Source organism: Triturus cristatus, chromosome 3_2 (assembly GCF_964204655.1).
Source record: "Triturus cristatus chromosome 3_2, aTriCri1.1, whole genome shotgun sequence".
NCBI lineage: Eukaryota > Metazoa > Chordata > Amphibia > Caudata > Salamandridae > Triturus > Triturus cristatus.
Window position 1 is genome coordinate 864,533,131 of NC_140584.1, and position 17,516 is coordinate 864,550,646.

General features: G+C 47.9%; 1 protein-coding gene across 35 annotated transcripts in view; it reads right to left on the reverse strand.

Annotated features, from left to right (window-relative positions):
• MYO18A (myosin XVIIIA) overlaps positions 1-17,516 on the reverse strand; it is a 768,001-nt gene that overhangs the window by 340,749 nt on the left and 409,736 nt on the right. The window lies entirely within an intron of this gene.

Sequence of the window (17,516 nt, forward strand, 5' to 3'; positions counted from 1 at the left end):
TCTGCCTCCTTCTATGGGCTGTAACCACAGTGTCCATCCATACCGTAGTCAAACCAATCTCCCAGTCAGGTTCTGACTGCCTTTAGTTCTCAGAATATTATAAGACATTCATTTCACTGCAGCACAGAGGCACAGTTAGCGTCACGCATCACCGTAGTCGGGCCATTCCAGCAGTCTTCAGTCAGAGGAGTCATTTAACCTGAGGCACCCAATCCCCATCCAAGAGCACCTATAGTTACAGCATCAATAAATCCTCTTCCTCACTATCCATGTTCCTGTACTATGGATCATCAACTAAAATTAACCAACTCTTGATGATCTGTCCAGATAGGACCCATTTCCAAAAGTTCAACTTCCCAAGAAAATCATCAAACAAGGTCACACCTACCCATTGTCAGCACACCTTGAATCGTTGACTGTCAGCCTGAAGTTCTCACCATAGAAAGGCAAGACGACAGCGCGTTCAGTCCTCCAGTAGATGTTATTTGCTGATGATGAGCACAGTGGTGTTTTAATCCTACATTACCGCTCCTCACCCGCTCCCTCTACCTAGACTATTCTGTCACGTGCCGCTGAAGTACTCTCTCTTATGACTGAAAGATTCATCGGCTTCTTTCTCAACAATTCTTTAGAATCCCAATCAACTTATTTTCTGCTCTAAAAGGTCTTAATCACTGCTGGATACAGAAGTCTACTTTTATACCTAATCAGACAACTATCGTTATTTAAAATCTCCAAGAACCATTGTCTCTGATGTCTTCACCTTAATGAACCACTCTGGGTTAATTTACCGCTTGATAGACGCCAGCTGGCAAAGCATAGACAGCCTTGAAACTGAGCATGACTTAATCAACAACAAACACAGATTCTGCAGCGTAGGCTTTTTGCATAATTATGGATTTAGCGCACCTACCACATAATTATTCACCTGCTACATAATTTCAAGATTTCAATAAAAGAACAAGTTACTTACCTTCTGTACCACTATTTTTGGTGGGTACTCTATTTAACTGCAGATTCCTCACCTTTAGAATATCCCCGGATGCCAGACTGGAACAAGAGATTTTCTTCATCATTGCTTCGTGTGGCTCCGTGGTGCAGATTGGAAGTGACCGAGCAGAGCCGAACATAAGCGCCACCTCCAAGTGCTGAAATTAATTTTGTAAATTTTGATTTTTTCTGCACATTCAGACTTGGAGATGTTAAAGAGGTCACTCTACAGTAGAGGGAGGTGGAAGGGTAGTGAGAAATCTGCGGATAGATGGAATATCCACCAGAAGTAAAAGTTACGTAACTTCACGAAGAATCTTTCCGATGGATACTCTACCCACAGAAACATCACCTTCTGAATATCCCAGGTGTCAGACTGAATCTGGAAACTTTTCAGTAGCTCTCCATGCCAGTAGGGGGCACTGGCTCCTCTTCAGCGTTGGAAAGAATACTATCCTGACATCACTGGAGCCATGAAGGGCATCCATGTGTAACCTGGCATCAGTTTCCCATCCATTTTTACGTGCTTTTAAGGCGAACAGAATGAGAACGACATCAGATTGACAAGGCGCTGTACCATAACTAAAGAGGAACCTTATTATGGTAGCCAGCATTCAAACGGGGAGGAGGGTATGGTCAGTGAGAAATCTGCAGTTTGATAGACTATCAACCAAAAGACTGTTACCAAAATTAAGTAACTTTCTTCTGCTGTATACTTCTACCTGCAGGTTCCTCACCTTTTCAATAGACTCCCCAAGTAGTATCCAACCAGGAGGTGGGTTTGACAGGCTGATTAAACTAAGAAGTCCTGAAGGACAGTGTGTGCGATGTGACCCTCCCTCTGTATCTCCAAATCTAAACAGTAATGCTATGCGAAGGTGTGGAGGGAGGTCCTGCTGTGCAGATGGTAACTTCCCTTGCCAGACCTGAAGTAGAGGATTTTGTTCTGGTGAGTGAGGTCGGATGAGGGCTGGATTGGTCGTAGCGGGCATTGGGCGTTTTCTCAGAAGGCTGGAAGGGTGGGGGCCAATTTTTCAGCAGTGGGGGCCATTTTTGTTACTGAGCTGGTTTTGCAGCGGTGCTACTATATCTGTCCCCAGTAAAAGCAGCGTCAACATTGCAGGGTTGTTTTGGGTTCCCAGTCCGGCCCTGGGTCTGATGCCCTCTTGGGATTCCTTTTAAGCCAAGGTGTAGCATATGTCAATGTATAAGATGATCCACCTTGATAGTGTACTCTTCTGGAAAGCTTTGCCCTTCATCGTGCCAGTATAGCCTATGAAAAGATGATAGTCAATCCGGAAGTCCTTGGTACGGTCAATGTAAAAACTGACCAATCTTCTGGGATTCATCCTATGAAGCCTCTCTTCCTCTTTACTGGAAGGACGCGGAGAAAGAAAGAATACAGGTAAGGTGATGGACCACCCCATATGAAAGGGCCTTGGACAGGAAAGTAGCCTTTGTTCTAAGACCAGCTTGTCGGGGTAAAAGGTCGTGAAGGAGGGCTTGACGCTTAGTGCCTGCAACTCACTCACCTGCCTCGCCAATGTAAAATGGCTATGAGAAAAAACAGCCTTAAAAGTAAGCTGTCATAACTGGTCACTGTGCAAGGGTTCAAACGGGGAACACAATAAAAGTAAGAGAAGAAGATTAAGATCCCATTGCAGTCTTATAAAAGGAGAAAGGTGAAACATGTTGTGGAGGCCACTTGGAAACCTAATAACTGTGATTTGAAGAGGGACTGTTGGTCCGGGAGACAAAGAAAGACAGACAAGCTGCATAAGTAGCGCTTCATTTTAATCACTGTGCACCCCTGTTGAGCTAATGACAGGGCAAAGCTTAATATGTCCAAGTGGGTCTTAAGAGGGTCTATTGAGTGGTTTGTACACCATTTTACAAACCTGCTCAATCGCCCAGAATACACTGTTTTGGTGGAGTGTCTGCGGGCACAAAGGATAACATCCACTACTTCAGGAGGTAGGGAAAAAGCATTCAGTTACCCCGCTCAACCTCCAGTCATGAAGGTAGAGGCTCTGGAGGTTGGGGTGCAATACCTGCTCCATAATTGCAAGAGGAGGTCTACCCTGTGAGGGAGACAGAGTGAGGGTACAAGGAACGATGCATCAGTTCTGCATACCATACCGTTCTTGGCCAGTCCAGGTTATTAAGAGGTCATGGTCCTGGTCTAAGTAAATCTTCCACAGCAGCTGATGAATCAATGGTATGGGGAAGGGAGAAACCCGTAAAGAAGCAGAAAGTTCCACTTCAACCAAATTCCATTCTGCAAAGCTCCCTGCAACGGATGCTGGAGGGCAGAGAACACCGGCAAATGAGCACTGTCATGAGTGGCAAAAAGATCCACATGAGGTAGGTCCCAAAGATTGAAGATATATTGGACCACCTCTATATAAAGTCTCTATTCGTGGTCAACAAGGTGATGCCGACTGAGGCTGTCTGCCTGAACACTTAGAACTCCTTCCAGATGATTGACAACCGGCCAGATTTTGTGCTTTTGCACCCAACACCAAAGCCATAATGCTTCTTGACACAGAATATGCAACCTTACACCCCTGTTTGTTGATATGCCACATCGCAGTTGTGTTGTCCGTCAAGATTTGAATGGAGTGGCATCAAAGGGATGGCAGGAAGGCCTGCAGCACCAGTCGAATCACTTGAAGCTCCATCAGTTTGAAATGCAAAATCTGTCCTAGAGGCCAAAGGCCTTTGATCTCCAGATCCTCTAAATGAGCTACCCACTCTAAGGAAGGAAGCATCCGTTATCATCACATTCACAGCTGGCGGCAGTTGGAATGGCCTCCACTGCACTAGGCTGCCTTCCACACCACTACTCTATATTAAGTTCACTGCTCTGTGATCAACACAGAGTAGCATAGAACTTTGCCATGTTAGGACCACTGCCAGCAGAGGCACCATTGGAGCGCTCTCGTATACCAGTGTATGTGACTAGTAGAATGCAGGAAGTTAGCAGACTTAAAAGGTGTAAAACCATCAGGACTGGAACTTGTGCTCCATACTGAAAGTGAGAACCATAGCCTGAATACCATGCAGGGAAATCAGAATCATCGCCTTAATACCCTGCTGCCTTTATTCGACATAGCGTCCAGCACTGCTCCAATAAGCAGTATTAACTCAGAGGGCACAGGTTAGATTGCAGCTTGATGGAAAAATCAAGGTCGAACAGCAAAGATGCTGTGACTCTAAGGTAATCCAACACTATTTCTGGGGACCTGACTTTTAGGAACCAGTTGTATAGGTATGAAAATACCGGGATTCTGGTACGTATGATTTGGAGGCTACCACTGCCACCACGTTTTTAAAGACCCAAGGAACTGAAGTCAAACTAAATGGAAGGACCGAAAACTGGTAATGTGGTGATCCTACGGTGAAGCATAGATACTTTCTGTGTGACCTTAGAATTGGTATATGAAAATATGCATCCTGCACGTCAACAGACACCATCCAGTCTTCCAATTTCAGCGCAAGCAACACCTGTGCCAGTGACAGCATTTTGACATTCTCCTTTCGCAGAACCCTGATGTCCGGGGTCAACAAAGACTGCCATACTTTGCCAGAACCAGGAAGTATTACGAATAGCACCCTGGGCTTCGTTTCTGCTCTGGCACTAATTCCACCACCCCTTTTAGAGTATGATCGCTACCTCCTGCTGAAGGATAGTAGGCTAGTCTGCTGGAGGGGCGGAGGTAGAGGCAGGATGAGTGGAGGGGCGTATTGTGGAAAAGCATTCCCTCTTTCCACAAAGAACAAGCCCCACTGATCAGAAAGCATTGCTCTCTAGGCCTGTGAAAAGGAGGATGCCCATCCTCCAATCAGCGCCCTGTGTTCTAACAAGAGGGTACCAGGGCTGCTGCCTGGCAGTGACCGGGGAGGAACATGAGAAAGAGGAGAGGCAAATGGGGAGGGAGGTTCTACCTTTGCTGTGTCCTAGCTACAATTTGTTCAGCGGATTGGCTTGCTGCTGTTACTGGGAACTCTGAGTTTGCTGTCTGCCTCAAAAGCATAACCACCTTGAAAAGCCTTAACATTTTCTGTGATAGTACTGTTGTTGTGTCTGCAGGCCAAGCGACCCTGGGGTGACCTTGCTCTCCTTGAATCTCGAGAGCGAAGTCTACTTTTGCTCCAAAGAGGCACAGCCCGTCAAACAGGAGGTCCATCAAAGTTCACTGCAAGTCAGGAGAAAACCCAGAGTTCCTTAGCCAAGGATGATGACGGAGCGATACAACTGTGCCCATGGCACGTGCCACAGAGTGTACAGCATTAAGACCCCTTGTTTTGCTGCAGTCTGGCCATCCTTCACTGTCTCAGTGAAGTGAGTTTGGAGGCGTTTTGACAAGTTTGGGATCACTAATTTGCGTCATGTCCCATAAAGCCTGGGTGTAACTCCACTTTAGGGATGTCACATTGAGGGATTTGAGAGCCATGCTTCCAGCCAAAAAGGATTCCCTGGCAAACCAATCTATTTTGAAGGTATAGAAGAAAAAAGCCCTGGAGAGAGTTTGAAGGAACAGGAAGCTTGAACCACAAGGTTTTTTGGAGACAGGTGTGATGATAAGATGGAGGGGTTGCCTAGGACTTGTGGCTACCACTCTATTGGCGGCAGGAGAAGAGATGGGCTTCTCCCACACAGCAGGGAACAGGCTCAGTTAGAGCCTCATTCAGTAATAAGTGTTCTAAAGTGTGAGAGATTGGATGCAACACCTCCATCAATAAGGCCAGTCAGGGAGTATAGCTCCTACTCAGGTGATGTGTCAAGTCCACTTGTGTCCCTAAGCACTGTAAAGTCAATGCCCATGGTGACGAACTGTACGTTACAGTCATTGTGTCTGGCATGTGACCCTCAAGTTGGTCAGAGTCCCCAAAGAAGTAGTGCGCCTAATCTATGAGACGAAGAGTCTCTCTTTTGGACCTACAAGCAGTAAATGTAGTCAGAAGCAATGGGTCTGGGGCAGACCCCTGTTCTTGGGGTGTCAGCTGTGGTACTGGTATTGTCAATGGTGGTGCTGGTTGTGTGGGTTGAGGTGGCAAGGGCTGACATGGTGTAGAGTGTGAACAGCCTGCCAGAATATTGAGGTGGAGAAGCGTTAGTCGTGAGTCCGAGCCAGAAGCAGAGACTGGCATCGGTGTCAGAGTCTGAGCCAGGGTTATGGGAGGCAAGGGAAGAAACGGAGCAAGAGGAACCGTGGTATAGGCCATCAGCATCACACCAAAGGCATAACCCATAGAACCCATGGGCTCGAAGGCACTCTACAGGTGAACATGGCCCTGGGAAATACATCGAACATGGCATTTAAAAATCAGGCAGGGTCTATTTCAGGGGCCGGGAATTCAGGGCAAGGCTGGCTAGACTGGGGCCTGGGGGACTGCGCCGCAGGTGTCAGTTGATCAGAGATCAGGGCTGGGTCCGCAGAAGCTGCAGGTGCTGGATCCTCTGGAGGAAGATCAAAAAGCTCCAGTTCCAACAAAGACTCCTCAGGAGTGCAGGAGTGTCTTGACAATGTTCGAAGAGGAACATCGCTTGTGCTCATGGAGCCACTTCTTATGCTTTCTCTGGGATGACTCTGACTACTGCTGCAACTCTGGTAAACTTATCCCGGGCCTAGATTTTCTTTTGGCTCGATGGTCATATAGACCCTGGGCCACAAATAGTTTAGCTTCCCGTTTCTTTATGGCCTTAGGGTGCATGCTTCTGCAGGACTCGCAAGACTTGACGGCGTGATCCGACCCAGGCAGCAGAAGATGATGTCATGCGGGTCCGTGAGGAACATTTGTCCATTACAGTCCCTACAAGGTTGAAGCCTGAACATTTGGGAGATGACATCCCAGTCCTGTATTTAGAATTTTGAAGAGATGAAAGGTGTTGTATAGAGATTCCCTGAGGAAAGTGTAGCTTTAGATAGGCGTCAATGGTGTGCAAAAAAGTGAACTGGCATCAGGGTGCTGTGGGGAAGGGGAGGGGGGACCTTTAAGGCTCCAGTAACATTTTTGGGGCCGATGGGGAGCTAGTGCCCCCTACAGGCGTGGAGAGCTATTGAAACGATTTCAGATTCAGGCCGACACCTGGAATATCAAAAAAGGTGAGATAAGGAATCTGCAGCAGGTAGAATTATCCATCAGAAAGAGTACTACCAATGGTAAGTAATTTATTCTCCTGATGGATACTTCTAACCACAGATTTCTCTTCTTTGGAATAGATAGTATAGAAGTACCCCTCAAAGGTGGAGGGTGCTGGGAATGGAGTAAAACCAAAAATTCCCACAGAAACGAGCCGGCAAAGTGATATTTTCACCAGAACCGACTTTCAAGACACAAGCGTTTTGTGAACAAATGCACCGATGCCCATGTTACAGCATGGCAGATGTCCAGACGTAACCCTCATGGCAACACCAACGAAGTAGCCTTTGAGCAGATGGGATGTGCCCTCAGACATTATAAGCAGGAACAGCCCATGCAGGTTAGAGTGGTGGGGGGGTGATTCCACAGGCAACGAGGGAAAGTTAATTACCAAATTTTTCCTCTTCGACGTCTGTAGAGTCCACCCCGCCCCACTACTCTTACTTGCACAGGCAGCTCCTGCATACAGGGGGCTGCTTCTTGGGTACTGCATAGCAGAAATTGGTACAGAGGAACATCTACCTTGATAGCACCCTCTTAGATACTATCTTACCGTTCTTCATGCTTGAAAACCTAACGAAGAGCTGGTCATCTATCTGATGGTTTTTCGTGCAGTCGATGTAAAAACTCAAGGTCCTCTTTGTGTCAAGCTGGTGGTATCTCTCCTTCACCTTTGAAGCGTGAGGCAAAGCAAAGAATGTGGATAGAGACTGGCCAATGGGGAAGAGTTTAACAGTTTTTGGAAGAAAGGCCGGCTGAGTCCTGAGCACAAATTTGTCTGGAAAGAAGGTGGTGTAGGGAGGCTGTAACAATAACATCTGCAGATGACTCAAGGAGCAGCTGTGCAGAGTCTCAAAATGGTGTGCACATAAAAAGTGCTAAGAACAGGTTTAGGTCGGGGGAAACATGTGGGTCAAACCTTTAATAAAAAGGATCACAAGAGATGATTTAAACAAGGATGGTTGGTCCAGTAGACAAAGAAAGGCCTAAAGGGCTGATAGATAATCCGTCACAGAACCTACTGCATGAGCTTGGTGGGCCAACGAAAGAACAAACAAAAGAACATCTGAAAGTTTAGTATGGAAGGAGTAAGGATTTGGAGGGCTGCACCAGGCAACACATTTCTCCAAATGCCTCACAGAGTTGGACTTTGTGGAAGGGCATCTAGAGCAAGGATGATGCCATCCACCACTGACTGGCAAATCAAATGCATTCTGGTGCTGCAATAGAATTTCCACGCATGGAGATGTATGGTGTGTAGACTCAGGTGCAGGACCCTGTCGTGTTACTGAGACAGAAGGACTCCCTAGTTTGATGGTAAGACAAATATTCAGACTCAACGGCTCTGGGTACAACATTTGACTGGCCCAGTCTGCAGCAAGTAGAATGACTTGGGCCAAGTCTGTCCTAATCTTCTACAGAACCAGAGGCATAAGCGGCAGAAGTGGAAATGTCTAGAGCAGCCTCTCGTTCCATTCGAGCCATAATGCATCTGCTAACGAATGCCTTGGAGAAACTTTAATGCGCAAAAACTGATGACACTGCAAGATCTCAACCATGGCTAGAACAGACTAGATCTAGTTAGGATGTTCGCCACTGCTCTAGGATGTCCTGCACACATCGGGTGGAGACACCACTCATGCTCTGCCAGAAGATGTCCATTAAGGCATTCAGAGCCACTGCCAAGAAGATGTTCTGCTGCCAGCCACCACCGGAGACAAAGGGCATCACGGCACAAGATCGAGGAACCCACACCAATTTATTTTTATGCAGTAACCAAGGCAGCAGTGTTGTACGTGAGAACCTACCCTAACATGCCTGTGACGGAAGACGAAAGGTTTTCAGTGTCAAATAGATTGCCTCAAGTTACAGCATGTTGATAGGGAGCTGGCTTTCTGCTAAGGACAAGAGTCATCTGATCTCCACCTATCCCAGATGGACTTGAACCCTGAAGTGACTCCATGAATTCTGGGTGGAGAAGAAAGAATGGCATTGTGCAGGGCAGGGTGGCATCTACTAGCCACTATTACAGTTTAAACACGGTCTCCTTCTGAATCTGAATGAGCCCTGATGCTGGGCCCACTGGGATCTGAGGTCTACTAGTGGGCCTTAATGTGCCACTTAGCATTTGGGACGAGGATGATATATGGGTCCAGGAGAGCAAGTAGCCTCAGAGCCATCCTCGCTGAAGCTCAGGGCGATGCTGAAAGATCGGATCATATCCTGAATGACCTGGACGTTTTCCAGCAGAGGGTAGGCCCTGAACACCTCCATGTCAATAACTGCAAAAACTAATGGTAGCCTTTGTGTGGGGCTCAGGAGGAACTTCAGTTTATTTATGGTTAAACCCAACAATGTCAGGAGTTTGGCCGTCGTCCAGAGGTAGTCTAGAATTAACTTTGCAAGTCCCGGGTAGTCATCATGTTATACGGACACCTGCAGTCCGAATAACCGACGATGGGCACTAACCACTGCAATCACTTTTGTGAACACCTGTGTAACTGAGGTAAGGCCATAAGGGAGCACGTCATACTGACAATGGTCTTGGCCCACCTTCAGCTGCAGGTAAAAACTGTGGGACTGCAGGATGGATATGTGGAAATGCATGATCTGTAACTGCAAGGACACCATCCAGTCTCCAGTGCCATTTGGATCGGAGCCTCTTTGATCATTCTGAATTTGTCCTTTCACAAAAAGGCCTTCAGCAGGTGAAGGTCCAGAATAGGCATGCCGTCCCATTTCAGTATATGAAATGAGGAAGCAGTGAAACCAGCAACCTGCCACTTTCTCCAAGCTAGTACCCGTTTGATGGCACCCAAAAAGATTGAACTCCTGCATCAGAATTGGAATCAGCTCCTCTAAAAGTCACTCTGGTGTGGGAGGAAGGTAGGACTGGGAGGATATTAAGGGAAAGGTGTTGCCCTTTTGAACAATTTGTAAGACCCATCTTTCTGACTTGACAGATCTCCAACCAGAGAGGAAATGTCGGGTTCTACCTCCACCGGGCTTCACATACATTGTTTTTTTGGGATAAACTGTATACATTTTTAAAGGAAAACCAAAGTGGCTTGGCAGCAGCTGCAGCGGTAGCGGAAACATTGGAAGACTGTTGTCCTGTAGCCCTCAAGGTACTAGTCTGGCTGCTATGCAACCAGTTAAGAGGGTTGGCACTGCTTATAAGTAAACCCTCAAAAGTAACCCCTTAATTCTCTGAACTGATGGAGAAAATAATTTGCAGGCATCAAGGGTCTGAGAGTAGTACGACTGTCTTTGAATCCTTTGGCAAAAAGAGAATGGAGCCTCTTCTGGGAGTGGCATTGAAGCAAAGGTCTTGGATTAGAGTCAGGCGGTATGACAACTGGTTGTGCTTGAGTACTTGGGTAGCTCGGCAGCGGACTAGATTGCAACGATGTTGCCCTGGGGTCCGAGATCACTGGCACTAGTCCTTCTACCAGGGCTTGCAGAGTGTATGTTGGCGCCACTGCAGCAGGAGGTGGCATGGAGCTTGGAAGGTGACATCAGCAGTATGTAATTAGGAAACATTTAAGTGGCAGGGCCCTAGAAATTACACACATATGCAGTGTAGCTGGCACAATCCACATCACTGCAAACTTCAGCTTTAAGTTCAAGTGTCATAGTATTTTTTAAGATATATTAATTAGTTTAACACACCACTAATTAACCTTTTTTTTAAAAAAATACACACACAGCGCCACCATGTGGCCTTTTTCTCGTATATTTGTGCCGGTGTTTACAAATAATTGCCAGTGTTGGCACCAAAAAAAACACATTGGCCCAAATTAAGCACTGGAACTCTTTACCAGAGTTGGCATGGCCCTGACGGCAGGTCCCGAAGGAGCCAACGGCACTGGGAGCGGACCCCCCTGGCTGTCTTTCGACTAGAGACCCCTGTGGGGCCATGGGGACTGAAGGCACAGTAGAGTGGGCCAGAATTGCACCAAAACTCTGCAGCATGGCCTCTTTGAAGGCCGCTATCTTCTGCGGAGTCAATAATGGCCCAGGAAACTCTGGGACTCCTGGGACTATTTGCAGAATCCGTTCAGGTACTTAGTTCTTCAAAGGAGTGTGATTTTTTTCATGATGCCCTTGCGCATTCTTGAGAGATCTCGAGTGGCAGCATGGGGCCGAGTCCTGCTTTGTCTTCTTATGCTTGGATTTTGAGTGACCAGAAGGCTTCAAGCGTGAAGGACACCTCTTGCGAGAACTGACTCAGGATCTACACCAGGACAAACACTTTGACCATGACCAGAGTTCCAGCTCCAAGACCTGGGTATCTGAGGGCTCGCTTATCACTCGTTTTTGAGTCATGGCCCATGCCCACACATCTCATGAGTGTCTGACAGACACCTGCTTCCTGCAGTCCTGGATGCATGTAGTTTCTGATCTGACGTAATTCCCTAGGAGAGTGTTTTTTGAGAATTCCGAAATCATTAGAAGATCTAGAAAGGAGGGAGCAAAGCTCTACATTTGAGTTAGCATGTGCGGGGGGGGGGGGGGGAGGGGGGAACCCCGAGGTCACCATGCAGGGGTGGTGCTTATATCCGGCTCCACACAGGCACCTGGGGACATTCTAAAGGTGAGGAATCTGTGGTTAGAAATATCCATCAGAAAAAAGTTTTTTGCTTAAACATATCTCAAACACCGAACGTTGTGTCTGTGATCAAGAACGAAATTGTTTTCATAATTCGCTTATTAATAGGGTATTGGAGTTTGGATGCTCACAGCACGAAGCACTGGCACCTGGCACTCCCTCCTCTCTCACATATCAAAGTAAACACTGCTACAGCTTCTCAATAAATATGAGACACTGCTCTGGCGCAAGTTACACTACACATTTAAAGAATCTTTTACAGCAACGGCTGCGGTTCTCTCTGGGTGGCGAGCTGCTCTGTAGGCATGCCTCAAAAGCGAGAGGGAAGGCAACAACCTTGTGTCTAACCCTTCCTATCTTACACCACTGCTCCACTCGTGCCTTTTTGAGCACTTAGACACCCAGAAATCTTTCAGCGCTATATAAAACTTCATACAGCACAAAATAATTGTCTTGCATGCCCCTGTCAAAAGTAAGGCTAGAACGAGCAAGATGAAGGATCTGTGGCCACCAAAACTCATACCTACATCAAAGGTCAGTCGTACCCGGTCTAGGGCATGGAGCTCAGGACACTGGCAGTCGTACCCACTCCATGGTAAGGCGTTCAGGACACTGCCTGTCGTACCTGTTCAGTGGCACAGGTACGACTGGACAGCCCACTTGTCCGAGGCAAGGGATCCAAGGTCCCTGCCAGTTGTACCTCGGTCATGCAAGAAATCCCAGATCCCGGCCAGCCTTACCCAAATCTACGCAAAGGATTCCAGACCTGTGCCTGCCGTACCCATATCCATGCAAGGGAACCCATGTGACTGCCAGCTGTGCCAGTGTTTATGCAAGGGATACCAGGTGACTGCCAGCCACGCCAGCGTCTATGCAAGGGATCCCAGGGAACTGTCAGATGTGCCAGCATCTATGCATGGGACCCAGGTGACTGCCAGCTATGCCAGCAACTATGCGAGGGATGGCAGGTGACAGCCAGCCATTCCAGGTAGCGGTCAGCCGTGCCAGTGTGTATGCGAGGGATCCCAGGTGACTGCCAGCCTAGCCAGTGTATGTGAGGGATCCCAGGTGACTACCAGCCATGCTGTGTCTATGCATGGGATCCCGGGAGACTGCCAGCTGTGCCAGTGTCAATGCATGGGACCCCAGGTGACTGCCAACCGTGCCAGTGTCTATGCGAGGGATCCCAGGTGACTGCCAGCCATGCCAGTGTCTATGCATGGGATCCCCAGAGACTGCCAGCTGTGTGTCTATGCATGGGACCCCAAGGGATTGACAATCGTGCCAGTGTCTATGCGAGGGATCCCAGGTGACTGCCAGCCGTGCCAATGTCTATGCGAGGGATCCCAGTTAGCTGCCAGCGTGCCAGTGTCTATGCGCGGGATCCCAGGTGACTGCCAGCCGTGCCAGTGCCTATGCGAGGGATCCCAGGTGACTGCCAGCCGTGCCAGTGTCTATGCAAGAGATCCCAGTTAGCTGTCAGCCGTGACTGTGTCTATGCGAGGGATCCCACGTGACTGCCAGCCGTGCCAGTGTCTCTGTGAGGAATCCCAGGTGATTGCCAGCTGTGCCAGTGTCTATGAATGGAATCCCCAGAGACTTCCAGCCATGCCAGTGTGTATGCAAGGGATCACAGTTTACTGCTAGCCGCACCAGCATCAATGCATGGGATCCCAGGTGACTGCTAAGCATGCCAGCGTCTCTTGCATGAGATCGCAGGTGACTGCTAAGCATGCCAGCGTCTATACATGGGATCCCAGGTGACTGCCAGCCGTGCCAGCGTCTATGCATGGGATCCCAGGGGACTGCTAGCCATGCCAGTGTCTATGGAAGGGATCCCAGATGGCTGCCAGCAGTGCCAGTGTCTATGCATGGGATCCCAGGTGACTTCCAGCCGTGCCAGTGTCTATGCAAGGGATCCTAGGTTACTGCTAGCCATACCAGCATCAATGCATGGGATCCTAGGTTACTGCTAGCCGTACCAGCATCAATGCATGGAATCCCAGGGGACTGCTAAGCATGCCAGCGTCTATGCATGGGATCCCAGGTGACTGCCAGCCTTGCCAGTGTCTATGCATGGGATCCCAAGTGACTGCTAGCTGTGCCAGGGTCAATGCATGGGATTCCAGTTGACTGCTAGCCATGCCAGGGTCTATGCATGGGATGCCAGGTGACTGCCAGCCGTGCCAGGGTCTATACAAGGGATCCCAAGTGAATGCCAGTCATGCCAATGTCTATGCATGGGATCTCAAGTGACTGCTAGCCGTGCAGCGTCTATGCATGGGACTGAAGGGGACTGCTAGCCATGCCAGGGTCTATGCATGAGACCCCAGGTGACTGCCAGCCGTGTCAGGGTCTATGCATGGGATCGCGGAAAGCAGAGTCAATTCACAGAAGCCTTCTACGATCCATCCATTGACATCCCCACGCCGTTTCGCCCACCTTCACCCCAATTACCAGGAGCCTCGCTGTGCCGCTTGCACAGGAAACACACTGCTTCTCTCGCTGATTGCCCAACTGATTTTTCTGATGAAACCGCAGTGAAAAAAATAACAAGACAGCGCTGCTAGAGAAATACTCGGGTCTGCCTTAAAGGGCACTTAAGCAGCAGAATCAATACTTAATACTTCAGATAGTAAAAACACATTATTGTCTAGTAAAACGCTTTAGTCTGGATGCTCGCGCTTTTAAAAATTCAATCTCGGAGACTAAAAAGTGAAATTACGACTTCAAGTGTAACAAGATATAATGGCCTTTCCTGCTCTCTCAATCACACTGAGTCACGCGGACACATGGCGGAGTGGCGGGAAGCGCGAGACCGGAGACGCATACTCACAGACAGACGCAGGAAAGAGAAAGAAGGCGGCGAGGGGCATGGGGTGTGACAGACAGAGAAAAAAAGAGACATAGACAGAGAGAAGCATAACTAGAGACAGAAACGCAGGGAGCCACATTGCTTAATTTGAGCTGGGGGGGTTCGGTTCTCGGCACCAGCACTTAATTGTCAACGCCGGTGCTTGTGACAGCCTGCCACAAGGTGTCGTTGTCTGGCTGATTTAGTGATGACCACAACAATAAGTAAATATTAATTTAATATGCATTAAAAATGATTATTGCCATTCTCATAGTGGTGGGGCCTGAAATAGTCCAGATTGGCACACTTGTAAGAGCATGATGGTTAGTATTTGTCTTGGTACTGTCAGTGGTAGCGCTTGCAGGGGCAATGTGTGGTGCAAGCTGCAGTGGCCTCCTGACGAGAGCCCTGGCAATTCTGTTTTTTTTTTTTTTTTTTACAAATTAAGCACTGGGGAGCAATCGTTTCAAACAGTGGCAGACATTTATTTTCGACACAGTGAAACAAACTGACAGCTCAGAGAAAATAAAAGACAGGACAGGAGAAAGAAAACGTCGAAACTCAAAAAGAGACGGACACATATCCACTCAAACTAGCTCACCGCGAGACACACACATTCAGAACGAGAGTTTCCTAGAGATAAACCGACTTGCCACATGGTCGTCACAAGGCAGGAAGCCACCCTGCTGTTTGGCGCAGCCGTGCTCTTTTCAGGGCTGGCGCCGCCACTGCTGAATAAGTTTGTAATTCACGAAAGCAGATTTTGTGATATATCCTTGAAGAGAGAGGTGATGTCACCCGCCACTGGTATGTAGCGCCACATGAGGGAGCTGCGGGAGCCAGAACGTAGTCTTTTTAGGTCCCGCCTACGCAGCGCGCATGCGTTACTCTAGGAGGGCCTTTAGCCATCGGTCTTCACTTTTCAAGCACTGGACTCGTACTTGTGGCGGCATCCACCTTGCGGGAGCGAGCAGCGGCGCGCCACAAGCACGAGTGCAGTGCTTGCAAAAGGAAGACTGATTGTTTTTTATTGTGGTAGATTTCCCTTTGACTCACTGCCATCTAGTGATCACTACCATGAATAGACAGTGAAGACAGTGAAGACCGCTTGTTTTCATCTTGTCACATTCGAGGCTCTCAATGGCACTTAAACCATCCGAGATGGTGCGCTGTCTTTGAGGGTAATTTGACAACAAGATGAAAACAAGCGGTCTTCACTGTCTTCACTGTCTATTCATGGCAGTGACCACTAGATGGCAGTGAGTCAAAGGGAAATCTACCACAATAAAAAACAATCAGTCTTCCCTTTTCAAGCACTGCACTCGTGCTTGTGGCGCGCCGCTGCTCGCTCCCGCAAGGTGGATCCCGCCACAAGTACGAGATGCCATTGGTATCTTCTAAATAAGGAGCATTGGGTTCGCTTCGCACGATCCGTGAAACAGAGCACCAGTCAAGTGATATCATGATTGAATTCCCTGCCTTAGCCGTTGCACTGTCACTGAGGCACTCTCTGCATTCCAATCGGCCCACGTGAATGGGAGAAGCCTGGCTGAGCTGCCGCACCTTGGCATGCACGCAGCCTGCCACATCTGATGGCTACCTTATGAACCTGTCAGAAGCCTCTGAACTCTCCCGCGACAATAACAGAAAGGAATTTTCACTCGCAAGTCAGGCCCGAGATAGGAGCATTTATCCTAGCGTACTCGCGTATGCCTCACATTTGCTTTTGTGTAACAGGCAGCGCTTATTTGAGCTAAACCGACAACTTTTCTATTCCTTAGTACCCGACCCAGTGTGGTAGGAACAAACTATTTACCCCTTCCAACCGGCTTGTGGAAGCGTTTCAGCTCTAACTCAGGTATGTCCTGAACTTTGCTCACATGGTTGTGTACCTTTGGCATTTTAATTCATTATGGTTTAATATTCATACACATGTAGTTCCTCTCTGTTTAGACTGTTACCGGCTGGTGGAGGTCTCATATAATTAAGCATCAGATTTAAACAAGGTAGGATCCCCCTACATCTGTTTTATTTTCGCGTGTACTGTCATGATATTTCACTACTCTAGAATGACTGGTCCTTATATCTAATTCTAGACTCATACCGGATGGCGGAGGTCCCTATAATTAATTTTGTTAATTTTGGAAATCTTGAATTACGTGCACCTTTGAGCACTGCGGCAAGTTAACATTGGTTAAGTCCCATACCGCTTGCTTTTGATACAAAATCGAGTACGTGTTCGCCATGATGATAATGGCTGTTCCCCTCTGTTTGATTGTAGATCACTAACCCTCCAATCATTCGTGGAATCTTTGCAAATTAATTGTTTTGTTACGAATCTATTAATTGGATTCTACTTCCCTGTGGTAAGCCATGTTTTCACTTACCCCATATAAATTCATTTCGTATGACAGTAAGAACACCCCTGACTCTTTGAATTTAATTCCATAGGCTGTTAAAGTCCTGATGAAGTACCGCATTGAAGCTATACACTCTGCGCTTTTATGAAAGGGTCGTAACGTCAAGATTAATGTTACCCATGCCCGCACAGTCTCCTTGACCCCTACTTTCGAAATAATATTTGGATTAGGATTCATGTAAATAATTGTACACATGCAACACGATACTTGTTCTACTTCAGCAAGCCGAATCCTGCCTGTGCATATAGCGCTAGTGTTAAAACACATCACCTTCGTATGGCTCTTCCAGCATTTAATTTGGAATATTGTGCTCGGAGTGAGTTGTTTGTGCATGTTTTTAAATTTCTGGCGAACGGTTCTGCTTCAGCAAGCCGAATCCTGCCCGTGCATCTAGCGCCATTTTTAAAACACAGCTAAGGCTGTTTGTAGCGCCTAGCACTGGCCTGCTCTCGCAGGAGGGAGACTGCCAGTGAGTTAGGGGGAGCTGGGCTGT